At 41.6% G+C, this 20,735-nt stretch overlaps 1 protein-coding gene across 1 annotated transcript in view; it reads left to right on the top strand.

The window, feature by feature from the left end:
* The first annotated feature begins 9 nt into the window (after positions 1-9).
* Positions 10-20,735, top strand: part of FHL1 (four and a half LIM domains 1) — a 57,503-nt gene continuing 36,777 nt past the window's right edge. Inside the window, exons 1-2 of the mRNA XM_012655479.1 lie at positions 10-216; positions 19,301-19,374. The gene's annotated coding sequence lies outside the window, so the exon portion shown is untranslated. The remainder of the gene's footprint in view (positions 217-19,300; positions 19,375-20,735) is intronic.

Consider the following 20,735-nt stretch of genomic DNA (forward strand, 5'->3'; position numbering starts at 1 on the left):
CAGCCGCGCCCGCTCCCGCCCCCGCGCGCGCTCCCTCGCCTCCCCTCCCTCCACGCCTCCCCCGCGCGCGCCCCTCCCCTCGCGCCCCTCCCGCGCCCTACATCCACCGCCCAGCGCAGGGGGCTCAGTCCGCAGCCGCCGCCGCCGCGCTTCGGCCTCGGTGCAGGCAGCGGCCGCCGCCGCCGAGACAGCTGCGCGAGCGAGCATCCCCAGGCAGTAAGCCCGCTTTCTCTCCGCGTGTGCGTGCGTGTGTGCCTCCCGCCCGCCCAGCCCGCGTCCCGGGGGAGCGGCTGCCCTCCTGCCCCGCCGCCGCCGCCGCCGCCGCTCCGGGCTAGCCCCTGCGGTTCCGGCTGCCGGCCTTCCAGGGCCGGGGGCGCCCCGGGCTGCGGGATGCGGGGCGAGGGAGCGTGAGGTCCTCTCTGGTGCGCGCCTCGGCCTCCCCGGGGCTTTGGCCACGGTGGGGATGGAGAGGGAGTGGGGGGAGTGGGAGTGAATTGGGGGCGCCCGTGCTTTCCTCTGCGGGGATGATGGGGAGTGGGGGGGAGTGGGGAGGGAGTGAACGGGGCCCTTGGTTTTCTCACCAGGGATGGCGGGCAGTGGGGGGTGGGGCGAAGTGGGGGCACCTCTTCGTTTTTCTCAGCTAGGATGGCTGGAGGGGGCTGTGGGAGCGAGTGATGGTAAAGTGGGGGGCTCCCTGGGTTTTCCCACCAAGGATGGCGGAGATTGGGGAGTGGGGAAAAAGGTGGGAGACCTGCCTTGATTCCCTCATCGAGGATGGCGGGGTGGGGATGAGGAGTAGAGGTGAGGGGGCTCGCCTCGGTTTTCTCGACGGGGATGTTGCGGGGTGGGGGTGGGGTGCAGAGAATGAGGAGGGAGGGCGAGGGCACGCTGTGGCTCTTTCTCCGAGGGGAAGGCGGAGGTTTGTCGAATGGGGGTGGGGAGAGGGGGATTTCGGCTCCAGCGTGGAACCTAGAGAAGCTAGAGGAAGGTTTTATCACGAGGCTTGAACCTTAAAAGGTGGGTTTTCAAAACTGCAAGGTGTGACCTTTCCGTCTCTAAAAGCGTGAAATCCCTACAAGGTGCCGTCTGTTCTAGGTTCTGGGAGAGAGGTTTCTGCTTTCGAAGTTTCTCTTTCTCTTCCATTCCTTTCGGCCTCTTAGTCGTCTAGGACTAGGTGAAGGTTTGAAAATCAGCAAGGCTAAAGGAAAGAGTGTTATGTGGTTCGTGTTCAGTGCTTTACTATTTTCTGCATTTGGGACTGTGTGAGTTTCTTAGGTTTGTTTCGATTGCCCTTTACAATAAAAACTCTGTATTAGGGAGACCCCTCGGGAAAAGAAGAAAACAAGGTTTATTAATGGAATTCCAGGTTTGGTTTTTGAATTTCCTGAAGGGCAAGAGATATATCCTTGTAGCATTTTGCTTGGCTTTCAGGAGAGTAGAAATCGTAGAATAAACGTATGTCTTTGCTGGAAGTCCCCTGTATTCATTTAAATTATTCCATCGGGATTATCTGAGCCCCCTTTGATTTGAATTTGGAATAGATCCAGTTTTCCTAATTGGAGCCATCATTTGGAAATTGCTTGTAATTCTTCTCTGGGTTATCAAATCTATGGCAAGCTTATAGAACAGCAGGAATAATTTTTTTCAGTCATCTTGATTAAGACGGTTTTAATGCAAATGTTATGTTGTTCCTTGGAAATGTGAACATTTGCAGAATAGCAAAAATTTAAATGATGGGCCCCTTGGAATTTTGTAAAGCCTTTGCCACCCCAGCTCATCTCCAGGAATGGGCCCTCCCCATTCCTCACACTGAAGAAGCAAGGGCTTCTGGGATGGTAGCTGTGCCTTTGGAAACTCATGTTCGTATTTGCTTAAGAAGAATACATATTAAAAAGGCATTGGCCTTTAATGTGGTGAGGCTATAGTGCTTTCCCATTTTGGTTACATAAGGTTCCAATCTAGTCTTTACCTTCAGTCTTTAAAAATGCTTATTTAACATTTTTAAGGGAAAATAATAGTCTTTATGCAACAGGAAATTGGTCAGATAGTGAGGCCATGATTTGTGCAAACCACCTCACAATAAAGACATAGTCTAAGACTACCATATAGATTCTGTAACCATATATGGTTTTTGAAATTCTAGGCTACCCATTGCCGTATTTAATTTTTGGAGAAGGAAACTAATCTTTCAACCAAGACTAGATTTTTGAGTGAAATTTTAAAAAATTGTGTAAGATTTAAATTGGTAAAATTCCTCTTGTATAATAAATACCACTGCATTGGAGCTAATTTAACATATATTAAACTAATGGGCCACTTAAATAAGACAATTACTTAATTTGCTTACTGGAAATGTTTAAGTGGAACTAGATTTTTGGTCTCAAAGATTGACAAAAAGGCATTTATTTACACTACTGTATGTGCCATTTCTTTTTTTTAAAATTTCAGAATATGATGGGGGTACAAATGCTTTGGTCACATAAATTGCCTTTGGACTGTCCAAGTCAGAGCTACAAGTGTGCCTATCTGATGTTAATATGATTTGCATTCTGTATCTAGGTAACAATCTAAAAAATAGAATATTTCTACAACACAACTTAAACCTGATTTTTTTCTTCTCTCAGGAATAGAATGCTGAAAGTGGTAAAAATCTTTTACGGAGAGAAACATGTTAATGAGAAGTAGGCCTTAAGTTTCTATCTAGACAAAAGGAGTAAATGGAGTAATTTTTACCTGGGTTTTTGAAAACCTGTTGAGACTGGAGTAAAAAAGATGAAAACATTTCAGAAATTAAGAATATTATGATCGAATTCTCTTTCTAAATATTCTTAAAGATCTTGCTAATATCCATTTGGGAAGTAATTTGTAAATCAAGCCTTTGTGTAAGAAATTGACCCTCACCTCTAAAGTTTGGACATTAAAAAAAAATTTTGTTGAAGGAGTAGAAGCTAATCTCCTGAGACTGAACCCTGTTTGCCTACTTTCCACCTCCTGGTTCCCTTCTTCCCCACACCCCTCCCTTTTCTCCCCCTTTAGTGCTAGCAACATTGGCTTTTATAACCTTGTGGGAGTTGAACAAATGTTCCTGCTTGCTTGAACTTTAGGCTTTCTCTATTTGGCTGCCTTCTCCAACTTTTGCCTACAAAATTTTTTTTTTTTTTTTTTTTTGGTTAACTGAACTAGCCAGTTGCTTGGATTTGGAGTAAAAGGGAGTAGACTAATTATTTTCTCTTAAAAAAGATCTTTCCTTTTAGCTTCTGTTGGGCAAGAGCAAAGAAAGGTTCTTTTTGTCAACGAAGTACTTAATTAAGCAAAATATATGACCATTCGTTTATTCAACAAACATTTACTGAGTTACCGCCTCTGTTGGAGGCTCTGTGTTAGATGTGGGAATACATGGTGGGTAAGAAATGGCTTCTGCCTTTCTGGTGCATTATTAAAATGAAAAATAGACAATCTGTTGTGAATAATCAAAAGTTGTTTGGAGTCTTTTGAACATTAATATATTCACTTTATATATGGTAAACATGCTTCAGCCATACAAACACTGGAGTCATTTCTTTATTCACTGCATAAAATCTACATCATCTTCCCAACTACGACATACTTTTTTTTTCATTTTGGGCAATCATATGGTTTATAAGTCATTATAGAACCTAAGGTCTGTGGCTTTTTCTTTTTTAGAAAAGGTAAAGTTTAAGTCAAGTAAAGGGGACATAGCAGATTTCCTGATGTCTAAGTTCAGCTTTGTATCACTGGATGGAGTAGGGAAGAGTGGATGTCCAGGGTCCTTTCCTGTGACTTAAAGTATCTCTGACAGCAAATTGGGCCCTGCAAATTATTTTTCTGTGGTCAACTTTGAATTATAGATAATAACAGGTGATGGAGCCCAGAAGAGTGGGTAGTACTAAATAGTAGCTCCAGTAAATCTTTGACCTTTTGCAGGGCTGCCTCCTGAGATCTTGGAGAATTCCTATGTTTGTGGATAGTGCTAGACCAGTGGTTTTTAACCAAGGCAATTTGGCCTCCTGGGAGTCATTCAACAATGTCCAGGAGACATTTTTGCCAAATATACCCTACTGGCATCTACTCAGTAAAGGCCAGGGATGTTGCTTAAACATCCTGCAAGGCACAGGGCAGTGCCTCATTACAACGAATTATCCAGCCTGAAATGTCAAGAATGCTGAAGTTGATGTAATTTCCTCTAGAAAATGTAGTAAAACATAATTCCAGGAGAATAGAGAACAATAACAATGTCTTGGTGTGACCGAATAGTTGGCTGAGCTCACTTTATTAGTCTTAAAAGTAGCACTCTTCTCCAGGCACTTGTAAACATTATATATATAATAAATGAGGAACCAGGCTCAGAGAGGTAAAGTAACTTGCCCTAGGTCTCACAGGTGGTCAAGGTTGGAAGTAGAAATCAAAATTAAGATCATCTTACTCGCCTGAAATTCATGGTTTTGAGCACAACTGCATACTATTTCCCTTGTGGCATGCACCATTCAAAATCTTACTTAACAAAATGAAAATTACTACATGTCCTATATACCATTGAGCTTGCTTGAGAGTAATTAAAACCATGAATGTTAAATTTGATCATACTTGGAGTAAGTAGCAAGGAGCAGGGGGGAAAAGAGGAACCAATATTAATTAAATGCCTACTATGGTTATAGGAAGTACACTAGTTGAATTTATATGCATTATCTAATTTGATCCTCATGGCAACTCTACAGAGTAGTTACAAGGCACATTTTACAGATGGGAGTGAGAGAGGTTAGTTAAGTAACTTGTCCTAAGATTGTACAACTAATAAGTGGCAGAGTTGAGATTTGAATTCATGTCCCACAACTAAGCCACTGTCCTTGCTGCTTGCTCCAAAGGAGCCTGTTGGAGAGAGGAGAGAAACTGGTCCTGGGTAAAAAGTAATTTCAGAGGGAACATGCAGTAGATGATGGATTACATTCGGGTAGAGAATGGAGAGGTGAATTGCTGTACCTTCCTCAACTAGTGAGAATTGAATTCAGCATGGAATTTGATCTAAAGATGTACCCAAATCGAGACTGTGACTATCATTTTGTCAAACTTTTCTATCGTACTTGAATTTTTCAAGCAGTGCTTTGATAATCATGAACCTGGAAATTCTCTAATTGTGTTTATATCCTTTCGGCAGCTCACTTTCTACCTTTCTTAGTGTTGTCCTATAGAACTTAGTAATGACAGCATTTAGTTCTGTCTTCTTTTTACACAATTTCAACATTTGTGCTTGCTATAGAAGTTGTTTTTTTTATTATTATCTCAGCATATTATGGGGGTACAGATGTTTAGGTTATGTATGTTGCCCTTCACCCCCTCCCCCCCGAGTCTGAGTTTCAAATATGTCCATCCTTCGGGTGGTGCGCATTGCACTCTTTGTGTATGCATATACCCGTCCCCTCCCCCCTCCCCCCTGCCCAACGTCCAATAGATGTTATTCTTATATGTGCACTTATGTGTTGATCAGTTAATACCAATTTGATGGTGAGTACATGTGGCGCTTGTCTTTCCATTCCTGGGATACCTCACTTAGTAGAATGCATTCCAGCTCTATCCAGGAGTATACAAGAGTTGTTTTTATAATAAATGACCAGTCTTAGGTTTTCCATACGGGGGTGTTTTGTTTTGACAGCTAAATATTTATTTTAACTTTTGATGTGTTTTGTTTTAGAGCATAAGAAGAGGGAAAAAATTTAAAAAACAGCCCAATCACAATCATATTTTGTCTGGAAAGCATTTTTTGTGTGTGTGTGGGCAGAAAAAGTACCTCATGTTTCATTTCATTTACTTTAAATTGGAAAGGAATTTTAACCATGATTCTCAAGGGCCAGGATGCTGGAAAAAAATGTTATTTAGATAAAAATGCATGTTTTGATTTCCACGTAGGACTGTGAGCCATAGATTCTGATTATAATAATAATGTCCTGATTCCGACTATAGCAATCAGCCACTTGGGTAATCAACCACTGTGTAGACACGCATGGTGATGCCACCTGATTTGTCCCTCCCCCGTGCCCCCCACCGGCTGATTTTAGAGTAGACTTGAGAGATCTGATAAAAGTTGCAAGAATAAATAATTCTTTCAAAATTCAAATTTTTCAATAAGAGTGGTACTTTTTTATTGTAGGAAAATGCAGAAAATACATAAAAGCCTCGAGAAGAAAATAAAAATCAGTGATAATCCACCACCCAGAAATTAGTGACAATATTTTATATGTCTTTTTAAAGTACAGTAATTTTTTAATGGTGGACTCAAGTCCATTGCAAAGTCTCCAACTTATAAATGTAGTCTGAGTTAATTTTTTAAACTACTGAAAGATTTTCTAAATGATTGCTGCATCTCTAGACAGAAGTCACAGTGGTAACGTATGAAAAGGGAAAGCTGCCAGGGAGTTAGAGAACTGTGCTATGGCCTCCTCCTGGCAGCTATCAAAGGAAGCTTAAGCATAGCTCCTTCAAATTTCTCCTCCTCCAACTTGAGTAGTAGAATTTCAATGCTAGATGGGGCTGTCAGTACCCCACCTTCATTTTACAGACAAGGAAACAGAGACACAAAAAAGGTCAAGCACCTGCTTCCAGATCACAAAATATGTTAACGTCAGAGTGCTAGTTTGACTTTTTAGGTCCTCTGCACATATAGGTAAATTTTTATTTCCTAATGAAAAATTCTTCACAGTCAAGAACTTTTTGGTGGCCTCAAAAGAACAAGGTTTTATGATGGAAATATATTAACTATTAGTAAAGGATACCAAAGGCCAAGTATTTCATAATTTCAGAAAGTGATCAAAACAGTTGTGAGTGGTACAGGAATTTTTCGTATTATTTGCTTTGTTGAAATTGAACATTAGTGATAGGGAACGTCTTGGGTGTATCTAGCCCTCAGTTATTTTCCCCTGGCCAAGTACCAAGTACCAAGGCATATTAAGTATGCCTGTGGGTACAAAAACGATAGGACTTTAAGAGTCTTTAGATATGGTAGCCTGGAAAACCACAATTAGGGCTATTGTTCCATGAAAGTGGCTTTTTTCCTCTATAAAATGAGATATATATTGAAATTGTGGGAAAGAGGTTTTAAGGATTGTATCTGCTTCCAAACTAAGGTAGGAAGTTAAATTATAGCAAATGCTGTCAGTGTGGTGTCATTAAACCACATGTGCACGTGTACACACACACACACACACACACACACACACACGTACGCACATGCAATTGTTGCTTTAATCCGGCACTCTTAAAAAAATTTCTTTAGCTTTCCTCCTCTTTTTTCCCTGCCCCTCTTCATTTCTTTCTGTGGCTATGTGGCTCACTCTCTGTGTCTCCTTTGCATGTGTCTGTTTTGCTCTCAGGGTGACTCTTTGTTCAGTCCACCTGACTCTGCCACCTTCCTTTTTCCCAGGCTCTAGGTATCTCCACAGTCCTGTCACAGTCATCTGCCACTGCATTTTACCCTTGTCCCCATTTGCCAGTGTTACAGTTACCCCATCCTGGGCTGGGCCAGGACTGTTTGTCAGCTTAAGGTGGGCGGGGAAGCTGATCTCCAGGACAGGTGTGGAGTGAGAAGAGCTGGTGTCACTCTCCACAGAAAGGGCATTGACAGAATTGAATTAAACAAAATATGTACAGAGATTACATAGGCTACGTATACGTGTAAACCCGTGAACACACAATTACTCCTTCTTTACAGCTAGGCCCCCAGCAAACGCTAAAGCTACGTGAAATAGTGAGTATAGATACTTATTGCCAAGGGCTTACTATTTGAACAAATGAGAAAATTGTGCCCTTGCCTAGGGGTGTGTTTTTAAGTAGTTTTTGCTCCTGTTCCTCATTGCCTGATAATGAATATGTGCATTGTCAGTAAGCGGCCAGCTTTTCCAAACTTCCTGTATTGCATTTTATTTCTCTTTGGAAAATGGATTTTTGTCAGTAAACCACTGAGATTTACTTGTACGTCATTTTTGAACTACTATAGATATTGAATGCACAGATAGAAGATACATGGGGGCTGTTTTTTTAATGCAGTAAAACCTAGAAAAAGAAAAGAATAATCAAAATAATAAGTCTTCGTCATCAGTACTTTATTGCTTATATAATTTATATTTACCCACATAAAAACTCTCTGGATGTTATTCATATTCCAAGACATAAAATGTTCCCTAGACATCCTAATCACAAGTATTTGGAATATCCACAAAGTTTTAAATTTACTTTTCTATATGAAGGAAATGATAACTGGGAATGCAGAGGTTTATTGGCAAGGTGGTTTTGACAAAGATGGTACAGAACTAAATTTCTATATATCAATAAGTCTTGTCACTCACTTTGTTTTGGAGAGTAGATAAGGCTGCTTGACTCCTGTTAGATTTGAAATGTGTCATTTATTAGGAAGACATTAAGGATTGATTTTTCAGTGAACTCCGCCGGGTCCAGTTTTACGCATTGTTCTTGTTTGTGAGGCTGATTGCAAGCATGTGCCTATATACATAATCAGTCACTTGCACTTTCATGTGACCAGATGAACTGAAGTAACAGGTTTCCCCCAGGTTTCCCAGAGACTAAAGAGTACACACAGAGAGGCAGACATGCAAATTATGAAGTCCAAAAATATTTATGTTAAGCCATAGTAGTGCATTTAGACATTTGAATTAACAAAATTTATGTTTTTCAACACTTTCTAGGAACTACCCTATAAATGATTGTCATTTCAAATACTTAAGATGATACAGTAAAGTCCTCAGCCAGATAACTTCTAGAAGCTAAAAAAAAAAAAAAACACTTTAAGTCCCTTGTCAAAGATTCTATACTTTTAGGTGCCAGGGTCAACACAAATCTCCAAACCCTGGGCCCATTCCCTTCTAGGACACAAGTAGCTCCTCCTCTTTTAAGGAAGGGACTGGGATGGCATTTTCCAATGTAGAAAGCACACCCAATCACACTAAAGGAAAGAAACCAAGCAGCCAAACTGCTATGAGGAGGTGAGAGTTTTTACTTGCATCTTAAAGCAGTTGGCCTTTGTTCAAGCTACTTTTTAAATATCAACTTTATTGAGCATTATTTACATACAGTAAACTGCATCCACTTAAAGCGTCTAATTTGATGAGTTTTGACAGATGTATATATCCATGAAACCACTGCCAGAATCAGGGCATGGAATATTTTTATCAGCCCTACAAGTCTCCCCATGTCCCTTTTATAATACATTCTTCCCTCTGCCCCTGTCCCCAGGAACCCACTGATCTGCTTTTGTGTGAGAGCCACTTTCCAAACCCAGATTTGAAAGTTTGGGGATCCTCCTCTATGAAAAGACCAGGTTTATGTCCAAGATGCAATTTTCTTCTCTCTGTTTAAGATAAAATATTAATAATATCATAGAGAAATTCTATTAGGAAGGTATCAATTTCCTACAATCTTTTTTTCTGATCACTTACAAGTAAACTACTTAGTAAATAGTCTCATTATATACTTGGATCAAAGATAACTTACAAGCAAGAGAGAAACAATTCTGGTAAATAAAAAGGCAGTGTATTTTTTCCTAAACTAGTTTACAGTGAGATGACAAATCCCTCAAGAACAGGAAAAATAAAATAATTTGAATTTTGCTTCACACTTATTTATAAAGTAAAAATGAGTGAGAATGAAGGTTTTACATCTATAATATATATACATACCTCCTGCTAGTCTCTGTATAAATATATGTGTGTGTGTTTATATAAAATTATATAGGAATAACCCTATCCATTGAGCCTTCCAAAAGACTTGAAGCAGGTTTCAGAGGGACTTTTCTGTGCACAGAAGGTATATCATCTTCACACACTTAGGTGCAAAGCAAGCTTTTAATATACTAAATATTACTTTCTCATTGAAATAGTCAACTGAATGAATAATTGTTGGCAATTTAAGGGCTACCCTATCGAGATGCAGTTTGCCCCATCCTGTCTCACACCTTTAGAAAAATCCACATATCAAACATTGTCCAGCTGGCCCTCTGTTCCAGCTCTCTGTTGCTTTGGCCTACATCTGCCACTCCTGACTTCTACTATTTCTGCCCTGTCTTCCTTCCCTGATTTTCTTTCTCCATGTCTTTCCTGTCTCCTGATGCTACTTTTCTTGCAGTGCTCTGCTTTCTCATGACAAAACCACTTTTATAAACATCTCCAGACCAAGTGGGCAGCAGACTAATTCCAACATGTCAGATAATGTCTTGGAGACTGTTTTTCTGTAATCCAATAATTTTTTCAGACTCCTTTCAAGTTTGGTGCCATACTGGAGGTTGGAGAGTTGTGAAAGGATGATTTTCAGATAATCAAAGTTGAATATATTTGGTGGGCTGTGTTACGATATTCTTTGAAATTGTGAATCGTTAAAATAAATGAACAATTTACACCATAATATTCCCATGAAACTTTCTTCGACAAAGCTAAAGCAGTTAAAGTTGTTTTGAGATAAGGTGATTTATCACCCTTCAGAATGTAAAGATATTAAAAAACCCCTGCAACATTTGTCAAAACCCATAAAATGGGCAACACAAAGAATAAACCCTAATGTAAACTATGGGCTTATTTCATAATAAGGCATTACTATTGACCCATCAATTGTGACAAATATAGCAAACCAATGCAACCTGTTACTAATAGGGGAGACTGACAGGGAGTGTCGAGAAGCTATTTGGAAACTCTGAGTGCTTTCTGCTCAGTTTTTCTGTAAGCCTAAAACTGCTCAAAAAATAAAATCTATTAATTTTAAAATCTCTTCATATGTTTGGGTTTCAGAAGTGCAAAGAATATTATCAGACACTTTTTATTATTACCTTGTAGATTAAAGTCCAGTGTGTTTTTCAGTATGAGTAAAATAAGAGACATGCTTCTCCTTGAGTGATGTAACTTGTGGAATGGGCCCCTTTAAAGGGAAAGCATGAGCTTCTGGGAGAGCTGACCAGTACTGCCAAACACTGTGCCTGGTTGTACAGGTCAGGGTGAGCACTGCGTTGGTACTTTGTCTGCCACCCATTGGGACATCATGCCATCTTTGCAGTGGAGTAGAGTCCCATAAATCCCCTACCCCACAACCCAGTGAGCCCTTTTTTGGCCCTTGCATTTGTAGTGCCACTAGCGACAGTGACAATTGGTGAGCTCATGCCAACTCTCTGAGCCAGTATCCAGGTCAGAGCTTGATTGCTTTGGGCCAGAAGCTATTGCATGGTTTGCAAAAGGACAGATCTAACACCAGAACCTCCGCACAATTACTCACTGTGGCCAGCTCTACCCGTGTGTGTGAAAAGATTTTTTACAGGCGTGAATGTAAATGGTTTCTATATATTGGAACTGGGTAACTATGATGAGCAACTACAAGTAATGTGTTGCTTTCCTGAGTTGGCTGTGAAAACAGAACATTCTGTGGTAGGTGGTAGTGAGGGGAGCAAGGATCAGGTCTGAGAGGGATATTGGGACTGAGAAGGGAAACAAGCAGATGCTATGGTGATAAAGTCACCAGAAGAGAAAAAACTGACAAGGCACCAAGGATTACAACACAAATGGGGGCGACCACCGTGAGCTATGGATATCTTGAGGACGTGGGTGTCCGTTGGAAAGATGGCAAAAGTCATAGTCTGACCAAATCATGATGCGTTTGTTTCACAGGTATAGACAGGCTGAGTCAGTCATGAGGCCTAGTGTAGTTATGCTCCCAGGTAATGGAAGTACCTGGAAGGACTGGGATGGTGGCAATGGCTTTCGGGGCAGGTATGTGATAGCATCCTCCTGCCCCCTTGCTGCTCACCCACCTGCTTTTTGCCACCCTTTGGCTCGTCTTAGTCACCCCTTCCCTCTATCTCCTCTTTACCCTTAGTCCAGTTACTTTTGAACTTTCTGTTAAGGAACAGGGAGAGCCTCAGCATGAAAAAATTTGGCTTAAATATTCAACCTACCAGAGCAATGTACTTTACAATTCTCTAACTGCCAGATTTTTACTGCTGCAGTGGTTTGTTAGGTATAAAATTGGACTTAGGGTACTTTGTGAAATGTTTTCTAACATACAGCTTGAAAGTTGAATTTTGTCACCTTATAAACTTACTTATCATCCCTGCCACTTTTAAAACCCCCATAATTTTTCTTTATGTGTTTATTATTATCCGTGTAGCAGATAATGGCAGCATGCATGCTGACATGAAGGATTTACTCCAGGGCTAATTGATTGGAGCACAGCTGCCCACTTGCCAAACCCAGCTTAGGAAAAGTATGGGGCTGAGTGCTTCATAAAATGAAATCAACAAATGTTTATCGAGTGCTTGCTCTAATGTGCAGGGCACTTTGCTAGACTTGCTAGATGCTGGGGGACATATTAAAACAGTGATCTCTTTAAGCAAGGAATGTCCATGCTCACTGGAGGAACTATTAGACATGCATTAAGGATGTGGTGGGAAGAGTATTGAATTGGGGGTGAGTGTCAGGAGTTTTGAATCCTAGCTTGAGTTTTGCCTCTAACCACCTGATCCTCTGGGCAAATCACTTCCTCACTTGGGGTCCCAGTTTATAAAAAGGGAATGGGACTAGATCATCTCTAAGACATTCTGTGGATGGTTCATAAACAAATGTGAAAGTGATTCCAGAAGATGGAACGTTTTCTTTTGTCGAATGACTTGTATGTATAATTATATGTATATAGTATAAAATACATATAGATATAGTTATATTAATTATGTCTACAGACCAGTGTTTCTCAAAGTGGGGGCCTTGCACCAGGTGTATCAGCATCACCTGGGAGCTTGTTAGAAATGCAAATTCATGGGCCCCACCCAGACCTATTGAATCAGAAATGCTGGGGATGGGGCCCAGCAATCTGTGTTGTAACAAGGCCCTCCCTCTTTCCTTCAGGACATTCTGATGCCCACTAAAGTTTGACAACTACGGGCTATAGGAGTTTGGGGCAGGGGTTCTCAGCCTTGGCTGTACATTAGATTCATCTGGGGAGCTTTTCTGGGGATAGGATACTGTCTTCATCTGTTTGTGCTGCTATAACAAAATACCTGAGACTGAGTAATTTATAAAGAACAGAAATCTGTTTCTCATGGTTCTAGAGACTGGGAAATCAAGATCAAGGCGCTGGCAGGTTCAGTTGCCTGATAAAGGCTGCTCTCTGCTTCCAAGATGATGCTTTATTGCTGCATCCTCCAGAGGGCAGGAATGCCGTGTCCTCACCTGGTGAGAGGCAGAAGGGCAATAGAGCTAAACGCTGTGTGAAGCCTCTTTTATAAGGGCCTCAACCCCATTCACAAGGGAGGAGCACTCCTGGCCTGATCATCTCTTAAAGGCCCCACTCTTAATATCATCACATTGGCCATTACATTTTGACACCAGAATTTTGAAGGGGACACGTTCAAACCATAGCAGGCACTCAGAAATCACTAGTTGCTCTGGCTCCCCAGGTGCAGCCAAGTTTGAGAATCAGTGGTTTAGGGGAGAGTGGCATGAGCCAAAGTGCCCGTCATTCTCTAGTGGTGACGCACCTCAGATGCAGGGAGTCAACCAAAGCTAGGGGCCTGGAATTTCATGCTAAGAAATTTGGCCTTTTGATTACAATGGAGGAAGGTTTTGGGGAAAGGGAGTGATTCCTTCGAGGTGGCACATTTGAGAGATTATTCTCACTGCTATATGAAGAAGAAAGCATACCCATAGTTAAGAAGTCTGATGAAGTGGTCTAGCTGTGATGTGATAATGGGACAAATTAGGACTGTAGAAATGAGATCATAAGAAGAAAAAGTACGAAAGCTCTTTTTGCAGGAGAAAGGGGCAAAGTTTGGTGATGGTCGTGGGGGTGACGGCAGTGTTAGAATGTCTTTGATTCAGGAGTTCCTCTCAGATTTCTGGGAGGGCTGGTGCTCTCTAGATGTATCTGTCAGAATTGTCACGTATGGATCTTATAATTCTTTGTCCCTCATGGCTTTGATTTAGAAGTTCTAATGGGGGGATCCACAGTGAGTTATATAAAAATAAAGAATTTCCGTCACCTAAAAAGCTACCCGTGGTCATCATGTCAGGGGAAAAAAATGCTGTTTTTTTCTTAACGAAAGAATGCTTGGAGTTGTGGGAAAGTTGTAAACTTGGCAATGACTAGCTCAAGCCTATCAGTCAATTAAGTGAATTTTTATTTTATCATTTGTTTTATTTGGGAGCTACCATAACAGTCATTGAAAAGACATCAGTCTTCATATTTTTAAAACAAAACAAAAATACCATTGAACATTAGGGCAAAGGACAAGAATTTCAAGGTTTTACCTTTTGACTTCAGCAAATATTTGCTGCTTCATTTTTCTTGTTGGATTTCGCCATTTGACTTGTGTTTTGTTTTTTGTTTTTTTGTTTTTTTTTTTGAGACAGAGTCTTGCTTTTGTTGCCCGGGCTAGAGTGAGTGCCGTGGCGTCCTGGCTCACAGCAACCTCAAACTCCTGGGCTCAAGCAATCCTTCTGTCTCAGCCTCCCGAGTAGCTGGGACTACAGGCATGCGCCACCATGTCCGGCTAATTTTTTCTATATATTTTTAGTTGTCTGATTAATTTCTTTCTATTTTTAGTAGAGACGGGGTCTCGCTCTTGCTCAGACTGGTTTCGAACTCCTGAGCTCAAACAATCCTCCCGCCTCGGCCTCCCAGAGTGCTAGGATTACAGGCGTGAGCCACCGCGCCCGGCCCATTTGACTTGTGTTTTTGCTTTGTCTCCATTTGTTCCTAATGCCTGGTAATTCTAGTTTTCTCTATTCTGTTTTTGATGGCTTTTTATTCATAAGTATTCTTAATGTTTTAATACTCCAGTCAAAAAATAAGCGTTTCCCCCCTTTATATTTCCTCCCTTCCCCTTTATGTTTTTCCACAAATATACTTATTTCCCCCTTATGACCAAAAAATTCTTTAAATTCACATCCAGAAATGGCCCACGGAAGGAGCTCGTTGGTATTTATTTGGGGCATGGTGGGGGGCACTGCTCCCTCTTCCACTTTTTGTTAGTTTATAGGTCATGCCACATCTGGAAAGAAGACATCTTTTATTTACTAGTTTAAAAACCTATACAAGCAGGCTGGGCGCGGTGGCTCACACCTGTAATCCTAGCACTCTGGGAGGCCGAGGCGGGCGGATCGTTTGAACTCAGGAGTTCGAGACCAGCCTGAACAAGAGCGAGACCCCCGTCTCTACTAAGAACAATAGAAAGAAATTATCTGGACAACTAAAAATATATAGAAAAAATTAGCCAGGCATGGTGGCACATGCCTGTAGTCCCAGCTACTCTGGAGGCTGAGGCAATAGGATCGCTTGAGCCCAGGAGTTTGAGGTTGCTGTGAGCTAGGCTGACGCCACGGCACTCACTCTAGCCAGGGCAACAGAGTGAGACTCTGTCTTAAAAAAAAAAAAAAACCTATACAAGCAGATGCAGTGTTTTAAAGGGTTACCTATATTCCAATGCAAAGTTAAAAATGACTAATTTTGGTAAATCTGTACACTTTTATCAATAGTTTTCCAAAAGAACTGCAGAAGTCTGTGGAAAAAATCTGGAATAATCACAACTTCAAATGTGTAGTATATCTAGTAGATACCTTTTAAAAATATAGCCTATCTTTTCCCAAACTGGATATGGATAAAACCTATCTCTTTCCAATCTGTGAAGGATATTATGATTGTGTCATATAAAATAAATGTAGAAGCCTCTGTGGAATAAACGATCTTCTAAACAGAAAATCTTAATATAAGGCCACAAAACTGGACTTTTATTTTATTTCTGTGACTGGTAATATCCTCTTGGTTTTTGTTCATATATTACATTAATATGTTGTTAAAGATTTGATTAGATCGATCTTGATTATGATTGAATTACTAAAAAATGAAGCATCTTTCATCTGAACCATTTATTTCCAATAAATTATTTTGCTAAATGAGAGCCAGTTTATCAGTTCTTCTGCTAAGGGAAATGAGCCAGTGGCCATCTCAGTTGTATTTATCATTGCATTTTATGGTAACATTTAAAATGTGTTCTTAACAGTTCATGTGCCAACATTTGTGACTTCCATAGTGGCGCAAGTCTTTGACTAAAATAAAAGTGGGGGTAGATGAGAAGTCTGAGCCACCAGTTACCATCACGAGTGTACCTAATTAAGAAGATGTTTGGCGTTCACCACTTTTTGATTTCTTAGGTGAGAGAGGATATTTTGAAGAACGGTTACCATGACAATCCCATTTAAAGAATTTAGAGGAGACAATGAATCTGTGGGGATCATCCATTTTGATTGATTGAACTGGTCTTTTAAATTCATTCAAAGAGCTGTTGTCTCTGGATTTTACTTTTCTACATAATTCACCCAGTTGATTGGTGATTTGGGGATCGTTTAAGCTTGGCTGTCAGTAGTGATAGGGTCAGCAGTGTCCTCGACCATAGTACTTTTGTTGAACCTGAAGGAGAGTGATTGTATGTGTTAAATGTCACTAAAAAGTAACTACTGGCTGCTTCTGGAATAATATAAATGGTTTGTCTATTTTCACTTATTAATTCTGTCAGGGTTGGATAAGACTAATATGATTTATTTTAAAGCCTGACTGACCCTAAGGTGTTTGGGTTTTATTTTGGGTTACTTTGCTGTCATCACATTTTATCCAGGGTGTTTGGCTGCCATTATGTTTTTATTCTTTGACTTGCACAATATTGTCAACACAATTTGTATTATGTCTGGTCAGCGCCACGGTTACACACTGCAGACGAAAAGGACACGCAAATATACCTACCACGGGTGTCTTCATCCTCACAACCCCAACCGATGTTAAGTGGGACATGCTGGTACAAACAATAACGTGAAACGGAGGTACAAGTGCAGTTCAAATGTCACTAAATTTTGTCCTTCGTGGACTAGTTCTTGATGGTGAAACCGTGAACTGTGGGGGGGAGATTACTCTAGCTGGGGCCTGAGTTGGACCCTGATGTGAGAGAGCTTTGCCTCCTTGGCCTTTGGGCCTGTCTCTCTTCTGCCCCCTGGAGGGTGTCAGGGAACATGAAATTCAAGGACCATCTGAAAGGACAGCCACGGTCCTGGTCTGGTTGGTAGAAGACAGTTTCCCTGCCACGTCTCCACCTGTAGCCCCTCCAAGCCAGAACATGAGGAGGCGGGGAGCAGACAGAGAGACGGCAGGGGAGGCACTGGGGGGTCGGGATCTCAGGAAGGCAGCTACTGTGGTTCTTGAAGTAGAGAACCAGATTGTGTCAAGTACGGCCCAGTAAGAATCATATCCATCTCCAGGAAAAATCAATTTCACAAGGGTGAGTAAGATGAAATAGGACAAGGCTAGAGTGTGACAGATTCAGGTTCAGATTTTCAGTTGGGTTGAATCTAAAGAGAAGTATATTTGGTGCCAAGTATTTGTGTTTGTGGTGGCATACGAAATCTTTATTCAAGTTTGATAACAGTTTGACTCTTTGCCTGCCCTAATAATAGTAATAATTATATATCTTTAACATTCAGTGAGTGCCTTTTGTGTGCAAGGCACTGCCAAGTGCCTTACATGCGCTTACATCTTCACCTCTGTGAGGCAGGTGGCCATTGTGAGGTTGGGATGGGCGGGGCAGCCAATATAAGGCGGAGCCAGTAGTTGAACCCAGGCAGTCTGGCTCTGGCACCTTGCTGCGAACAGCTGTGCCATGCTGCATTCCTGTTGCAGCTGAGAAAGGGCGTGGCATCTTCTAGAAACAGTGAGTTCCATATGAGTGGAGTGTGGGCGGTGGGAGATGAGACAGAATAAAGCCTTTTGTAGATATGTACCATGCTAAGTACTGGGAGATAGAAATGAAATGAGAGATTTTTGTCCCTGCCAGACACTTAAAGTCCAGTAGGACAAATAAGACCTAACATAACACACATAATCCACATTTATGTGGTAGAATATGAAAATATTGTCAGTACGTAAGTACAGGTGGGAAGAGGACTAGAAGGTGTTCCTTTGAATTAAGTCACTTTCAGACATTTGCTTTTAAACGTTAGCTCTTCGCCACTGGCACAAATTTGCCTTCCTCTGGGCTTTTGACCTGGCAGACAAGAACCCAGTTCCTGTAGTTAACAGATTTGTCCATTTTGAGTTCGGAGGTATTGTCTTCAACTGTGACAGTCGTCATTCAGGTCGCTAAACAGATGAACTCATTAGCCTGTTGAACCAACTGGACCAGCTATTTATTTTCCAGCATCTTAACAGTTTTAAAATCTATAACCACTGCCTGTTTGAGGATCAGCCTAGAAACGGTTGGTGGGGGTGGTGGTGGTGGTGACTACATGCCTGGTTATAATCCTTGGTTTATGTTTGCCCTGTTGCCATTGATACTTCTTGAGAGCCTCCTGGGTGCCAGGCACTGTATTGGGAGTGGGGACAGAGCAGTAAAAAAAGAGTCCCCCTCTCAGGGAGCTGTCTTTTCCTCTGATTTCATTTGCTCACGTACATTTTCACAGTTGATTTAAAAGCACGTTTTGGTGTGAGTTTCAGGATTTCACTTCCTTTCTCCTTTGCCCTAGCCAGGCCTTTCTGAATAAAGGCGAGGGTGGGGCGGGGCGGGGTGGGGCAGTGAGGAGGTGATGTGAACGGGCCTGTGGGGAGGGCAGCATGTCGTGGTGGGCTGTGTTTGTGTCAGGGATGGGAACAGCACAGGGCACACCTGTTTCCTAGTGCTGCAGAACCATCGCACTGGGACGGGCCTGCCCACTAGCCTGCATCCTAATCCTGTTGTGATTGGAGATAACTTCAGCGGTCATACGGCACCTCGTATCCATGGCAACCCCTCCAAATATTCCTCTGGTGACTTGTGTTCTACATTCTGGCTGGATCGGAGCCCTCCTGTGGCAAAATATTCTAAAGATGTTAAAAGAGAAAAAAAAGGCTCAACTAATAAATCTATTCTAAACGACTGAGTCATTTGTTTTGATTACCCGGGTGATTGCCAAATGTTAATTTAAAACTGAAATAGGCCATGAGCTCACTCCCCTAACAATGCTGAGTGTTTGAGCTAATACAGCTTGATAATGAGGGAGCCAGATCCACTGCCAGTGCTAATGTTATATGATAAACAGACATTTGGAGAAATATGCAGAACATCTTGGCAGTTTTCCTTTAACTCTAAGGGTTGTAAATACAAAGTAGAATGTGTTACCATGAGCCATTTCAAAGGAAGTTGACTTTTTTTTTTTTTTTTAGAATTTTGAACTTTTCTTCTAAAAAGGTAACTTTGCCTCTTGATTCTCATTTTTCCCTAACTTAGGCACGTTGGAAGTTGTTGTGAGCTGTATCCAGCCCTTGCCTAATACATCCTATTTTCCACACATCCAGCGTGAGGTAAGTCTTACTAATTGCCACAAATTCTTATGCTGATGTCCAACTTTCCTATTTGTGGTGTCAGGGATGGCATTGTACAAAGAGCTTTATTTGTACAGGAGGTTTCATAGGCTTCCTTTTAATTGACCCAACCAATATTACTGCTTACCCTAAATGTTAGCTCTCTGCGGAATGCCTTTTCAAGGGAAAATCTCATTTGCATCGAACTTGGGGGCATGAAAAGTGAATGTGCCAGGCACAACAGAACTGTTAGAAGGTCTGCTTGAAAATAAAGATCTGCTCATGTCGCAGCATGAACAGTAGGGAGCAGGAAAGCTGCATGGAGCAGATAGTGGGATGGGAGGGAGGAGTCTCCTGCTGACCACCAGGAGGAGGCTGAGCTGCCCTGATGAGCTGTCAGGAATCTTTCTGCCGTGAATGGAAGGAGCCAAGGACTAGGATTGCCACTGCAAAATCTGGTGATAGGAATGCCAGAGTATTTCTGTTGGGCTGTATTAACAAGAGCCAGGACATTTTTTTCTAACTTGTCCTCAAGTTTAGAGCAGCCTTGCTGCACTGGTGTCAGCAGCCAGTGCATTGAATAGGCATGCATTGAATAGGCACCCTGTGTCCTCTTCATTTAGCCACGGTAGCTAATTTATACTCTTTGATGATCCACGGTTCTTCATTTCCCTCTTTGAGAGAAGGGCTATTCACCTTTGAAAATAATGAAAGGAAGGAATCTAGAAGATGGCTTAGCCAGGCACAGTGCAGGTATGGTCCCTTCTTTTTGGTGCCCCAGGCTCTGTGCATTTACAGCAGGGGATGTAGCTGTTGCCAGTGCTGTGCCAATCAGGATTCCAGTGTCATCCGTCAAAAGGTCGCAGTGTTTCTGCCTTCACCTCCCTCCTGCCCACTCCTCCATGCAGTCACACTGTCAGCGTAGGTACTTAGGTTTCAGTTAGGGTAGTTACTCACTAGGTGGCAAAAGTCACCTTTGTTAAATCTACTCGCTGCAGAATTCTTCCTGGACTTTAATATATATCTATTCAAATGCCTAAATATATTAAACCTTAAAGAGTAAAAAGCATAGGACAAAGTTTGAGAAATGTTTGATCTGAATTTTATCCATTTCATCAGTTATGATGTGGTGGTAGTTGGAAGTTCTTCCAAGGGCCTGGGCCCTGAAACTGGCCTGATGATAAATGCTTCAGCAGCTTCCCTCTGCTGCCAGAGATGCAGTCTTCATCTTCGGGTCTCAGCCCTGCCATAGCTTTCATTCATAGCCTTTACCTAAAGGGATTGTTGTCAAACTTAAAGAAAAAGATAGAAACTTATCTTCAAAAAAAAAAAATCTTAGATCTAACCCCAGTAGAGAAAAC

The sequence above is a fragment of the Propithecus coquereli genome, unplaced genomic scaffold, assembly GCF_000956105.1.
Source record: "Propithecus coquereli isolate 6110/MARCELLA unplaced genomic scaffold, Pcoq_1.0 Scaffold478, whole genome shotgun sequence".
In the NCBI taxonomy this organism is placed as follows: Eukaryota; Metazoa; Chordata; class Mammalia; order Primates; family Indriidae; genus Propithecus; species Propithecus coquereli.